A 5,868-nucleotide genomic window follows, 5' to 3' on the forward strand; every position below is an offset into this window, starting at 1 on the left:
CACGCCACTTTGAGGGTTTTTATTTCTTCTTCTTCATCTCTTATCAATTCAAAGAGATTAGCCATCAATCTCTTGAATTAAGAACACTAGAAATTGTTTCTAGTGTCCTGTTTACATCTCTAATCTCTTAAAAGGAAGAACTTGATTTTCTAATTAATAGAAAAAGCTTTAGAAGCTCTTCAAGGGCTGCCATAGGTGTTCTTGGTGTGGACAAGCTAGAGGGACAACATCTGGTGTCCTGAAGACGAATCTCAAAGGCGTAGACATGCTGCAGTGCATCAAGAGGTTAGTGTAATCGTTCTTGATTTAATCTAGGGTTCTAAAATTAATCTGATTAATTTTAAAATCTTAAATGGCAAATACAGATCCAAAAACATATTAAAAGAGTTTTAATATGTTGTTTATCATTGAAATCAAATAGATAAAAAATAAATCTTGCATGATGCATGTGACCCTAGGTGAAAATTTTTGAATTCAATGGTATAAACTTGTGTTTTTCACGCTTCCGTTCCTTCAATCTAGTATTACCAATTTCACATGGTATAGTAAATGTACCTGGATCTTTACATTTTGGGAGGTAATTTCTTTTGTATCATAGCAGAGACATTCTCCCCCACACTTACTTTCTTATTACCTTTAATCTTGCTTTAGGATGTGTGTAACTCTTTGAGAAATTTTACATATCTTGGCACTTCCTTGATTGCATCCAAAAGAGGGATGTTGATCTCCAAGTTGCTGAACATATCTAAAATCTCCTTTTTTTGCTCTTCTTTCTTCACCTTTGCAAACCTGCTAGGTAAGGGAGGTATAGGCTTATAATCTGAGAGAGGTGTAAAAAGATTTACCTTTGAATGGACTTCTGCCTCTTACTCTTCTTCCTTATTTTTGTAAACCCCTTTTTCTTTTTTAACTCTATGGTCAACCTTTTGTTTAGCTAGAGTCTCCTTACTTGGTACTTCCACTTCCTTGCCACTTCTTAACACAATTACACATGCATTCTCTTTTGGGTTCTTAATTGGTTGAAAAGGAAGCTTACCAGACCCTTGTGCTTCCAATTTGCTAACTAATATGGCTAGCTAGCTTATTTGATTTTCCAAATTCTGGATACTTGCCCTTGTCTCTTTCTAAAAATTCATAGTATTAGTAGCAAGAGATTTGACAATATCCTTTAAAAACATATCTTGATCTTGAGCTGCTAGTTATGATAGCCTTTGAAACTGAGGTTGCATTTGGTTGAAACTAAGGGGTCGATTCAGAAAGGTGTTCCTTTGTGCTTGATTGCCATAGCTAAGGTTAGGATGATCCCTCCATCCTTAATTATATGTGTTTGCATAAGGATCATACTTCCTTTGTGGTGGACTAGGAAACCCTCTAATTGTATTTGCATGCTCAATGGAATCCTCTTGTAATATAGGACACATACCAGTTGGATGTTCTTGTGCTAATCATATACCTAATGTCTTCACTTGTTGCACATTCCCTACAACCAACAGGCTAACAAGAGAAGTCAAATTAGCTATTTGATTTTCTAAGGAAGATGTACTTACCTCGTTGACTCTTCTTGTAGGTGGATCATTCCTTACTCCAAATTGTTGTGAATTTGTAGCCATGTTTGATATCAAGTTCTTTACTACTTTAGGTGTCTTATCTACTAAAGCACCTCCACTAGTTGCTTATATCATGCCTCTGTCAGTAGGAAGAAGACCTTCATAAAAATATTGAATGAGTAGTTGGTCACTTATTTGATGATGTGGGCAAATTGCACATAATCCCTTGAATCTCTCCCAATACTCATGCAATGACCCCCCATTGTACTGCCTAATGCCACAAATATCTTTTTTAATGTTGGCTGCCCTTGAAGCCGGAAAGTACTTCTCCAAGAATAGTCGCTTCATGTCATTCTATGTGTTTATGGAACCAGAAGGTAAGTAGTAGAGCCAATCTTTAGCTATATCCCCTAATGAGAATGGGAATGCTCTCAACTTAATTTGTTCCTCTATAATACCTATAGGTTTCATGCTTGAACACACTACATGGAACTCCTTAAGGTGTTTGTGAGGATCCTCACCTACAAGACCACGAAAAGTAGGCAATAAGTGAATTAAGCTAGACTTTAATTTAAAAGGTACTATAAGTGCAGGATATTGAATGCATAATGGTTATTGTTTCATGTCAAGAGTTGCAAACTCCCTGATGGTGTGATTTTGATTGCCATTAGCGGTGATGATTTCTAATTCTGAATCACTTGATGAATCTGAAGGTTCTTGCTCAAAAAGATGAGAAGGAATCACTTATGGTTCATTTCCAATAAAAGTTTCAGCTCTGAATGTAGTAGATGATTGGACTTGATGCTTGACGAATTCCCTACTATGTTTAAGCCTTGTATCAAGTTCTTCTTTAGACATGCAACCTAAGAATTAAACACAAAAACTAAATATAAACTGATCTGAATTCAAGTTTAAAACAAATAACAATTATTCCCCGATAATGGTGCCAAAATTTGATAGGTGCTGAATGCACTAATTAAAAGTACTCTACCTAAATTACTTGTATATAGGATAAGTAGAGGTTAATCCCATAAGGAAGTAAATACAAACAAAAAAACAGATCTTAGAGATACAAATTAACAAAAGAAACTTAAAATAGACAAAATAGATACCTAATCTATGAAACTGAATATGCAAAGTAAAATAAATGGGGGTTTTGATTTGCATTTGCTAATCTACTAAAGCTAAACTAATAATGCTAGAAAATAAACTAAGGCTAATGACACTTATGACTACTCAACATAGCCAGATTGCAACAAATTTAGTAGGGAGGGCATATCCACCATGTAACATGTATCAATCATTGACTAAAGATGCAAATTTATTCAATTGAGTAAATTGGTTATAGAAGTTAACAACTTTCTTATCTTTTCTTACAGATTAGATTAACCAATAAGTGCTCTACAATTATTCCCTTACCATCACACTCAATTTAAGATTAGAGTAGCTTACAATTAACTTTAATGGTAGCATTAATCATTAAAAAGACATCCAACTTCAACGTAACAAACTCATTTAGCATTGTTCATTCAACCTAGACACTCATCTTCATAATGAAATAAATCATTATGTGCTACTTATAGTTAGATTATTCAAGCTAATACATATTCAAATTATCTTAACTTAGCAATATATTTTAATGCATAATTAATTAGTTGGCCACCCTAACTAGCCATACATTCAACATTCATAACATAAACCAAAAGAAAAGTGACACTCAATATAGAACAAAACTGGATTTTATTAAACTTAAATCAAAGTCTCATGGTAACATGCTCCATGGCTCCAACTATCTCACTACTAAATTACAAAACTACTCACACATGACTAAGAACATTAAACATAAACAAATTAATAAAAGAAGAGACACAAGCATGCTGCCCCTTTTAGCAGTAATTTGAACAACTTGGATTTAATGTTGATGATGATGCTACACAATCCAAAGGATGTAAAAGCACTCCATAAGCCAAAAGAAGGAGAAGAAATCACACCAACAACTAGATCAAGCAGTTGATATCTTTGAATGCACAAAGAGGGAATTTGGTCGCTATGAGTAAAAGAGGATTTTTTTCTATTGCTCCGTATCTATATTTTGGACATTTTTTATAGAGAAAAAAGGTTAACTAGGACTCCAGATCTGATTTGGAAGTCCTAGTTGCATTATGACTTAAAACTCTCTTAAGAATCCTAATTAATGTAGGAAAACAAGTTAAAAATGACTCTTCTTGTAACATCCTCATTTCCGTAGTCCGTACATTCTACTGTTCCGACAGCTAATGTCTGCCCCGGAAAGTCGGAATGTCTGGAACTACACTTCGGTGATAATGAACAGACATATAATGATGAAATAAATAAGAAGAAAATGCAAGAAAAATCAAAGACAAATGAAAGAGAGAAAATGAAGCTAAGTTAAATGAGCCGACACCACAGCGATGGGTGATCACACTGGGAAGGCCGTTGCCGACCCTAGGACCGTGGGGAACCCTCAGAATTTAATTTTGGGACGTAAGTAAAGGTCTATTGAAATATAATCGACACTAGAATTATTAAAGAAAATTAATAAATTAGTAGCACGCCTTGCTCGGCTCCACTGTAGTCGGGTGAGGGGTGTTACATTTAGTGGTATCAGAGCCTGGTTTAGGTGTTCCTAGGCACAGATAAGTAAAAAGAACTAGTGTGCATACATGCATTACATTCATAAGAGTCGAGGTGACACTATGCAGATCTGTTTATTTTTTATTATTCAAAGTTAAGATATGGACTTAGAGCCGTAGAGGGCATTAGAAAAAGAAGTAGAAAACCTTGTTCATGAGGTTATAACGTAATAACTACGTAATGTTCTTGATGTTTGTATTGTAAGCTACAGATTACAGTACCGACATGAGATTATTGTGTAGAGCTACGTGCTTCCTCGTGGTAGAATAAAACAAGAATATTTGTAAGTAATCTATAATTTGATACAGTTACGCCCGAATAGAGTACTATTACGGGAAATAAATGTGAAAATTCTAGTAAAAAATTTAAAACTTTAGAACTAGCCTATCGAAATACTACACTTCTAAGGTAGCTAGAGTCAGTGACTCGGTTACACTAATGTGGACTACCATTACCACAAAAATTGCTATAAGCTTTGAGAATTCAGTATGGCTATAAATTAGAAAGAACACCTTGAGGATGAAGAGAATCTCTTTGAAAACTGCTGAGAATGAAGAAATAATAGTAGTGGGTGAAAGGACAGATTTCTTGTCCAATGTCATCTCAGCTACAGCTGCAAGGAGATAGTTGAGAAAAGGGTGTGAAGCCTATCTGGTACACATGGTTGACACTAGGCAGGGTGAACTTGACTTGTCTGACATACCCACAGTAAGGGATTTCTCTGAGGTATTTCCTGAGGAATTGCCTAGTTTGCCACCAGAAAGGGAAGTTGAATTTATTATTGAGATTATGTCGGGTACAGCTCCAATTTTAATTGCTCCATATAGGATGGCACCTGCTGAATTGAAAGAGTTAAAAATTCAGCTACAAGAATTACTAGACAAACGGTTCATACACCCTAGTGTGTCACTTTGGGGAGCTCCGGTATTGTTTGTAAAGAAGAAAGATGGGACACTGAGGTTATGTGTTGACTACCGGCAATTAAACAGAGTAACAGTGAAGAACAAGTATCCGTTGCCTAGAATTGACGATCTGTTTGATCAGTTGAAGGGAGCCGGTGTGTTTTCTAAGATTGACTACCACCCTAATAAGGCAAATGTAGTCGCTGATACTTTAAGTAGAAAATCTATTGTAGCATTAAGATCTTTGAATGCCCAACTGTCCTTAACTCATTATGGAGTTATTTTGGTTGAGTTGCAAGTGAAGCCGAATCTGTTACAACAAATACAGGATGGGCAGAAGACAGATGAGAAATTAATGGCTGTTATGGGCAAAATCACTGAGGGGAAGAAAACTGAATATGAAGTAAAAGAAAATGGGTGTCTGTACTATAAAGAAAGAGTATGTGTACCAGATGATAAAGAGTTGAAAACCAGTATTCTGAAAGAAGCACATAATAGTGTGTATGCTATGCACCCAGGAAGCACAAAAATGTACCACGACCTGAAACTCTGATACTGGTGGCCAGGTATGAAGAAGGACATAGTTGACTATGTAACTAAATGCTTGACATGTCAGCAAGTCAAAGCAGAACATCAAGTTCCATCAGGTTTGTTACAGCCCATAAACATACCTGAATGGAAATGGGACCGAGTCACTATGGACTTTGTCAGTGGTCTACCTCTCACTCAGAAGAAGCATGAAGATACCAAGGTATAAGGTCTTG

General features: G+C 35.7%; 1 non-coding gene across 1 annotated transcript; it reads left to right on the forward strand.

Moving 5' to 3' along the window:
• The first annotated feature begins 1,740 nt into the window (after positions 1-1,740).
• Positions 1,741-1,847, forward strand: LOC131178963 (small nucleolar RNA R71). Its single transcript, XR_009147970.1, has one exon. It is a non-coding gene; the product is annotated as a small nucleolar RNA R71 (small nucleolar RNA).
• The last annotated feature ends 4,021 nt before the right edge of the window (positions 1,848-5,868 follow it).

The sequence above is a fragment of the Hevea brasiliensis genome, chromosome 3 (assembly GCF_030052815.1).
Source record: "Hevea brasiliensis isolate MT/VB/25A 57/8 chromosome 3, ASM3005281v1, whole genome shotgun sequence".
NCBI classification, from domain to species: Eukaryota; Viridiplantae; Streptophyta; class Magnoliopsida; order Malpighiales; family Euphorbiaceae; genus Hevea; species Hevea brasiliensis.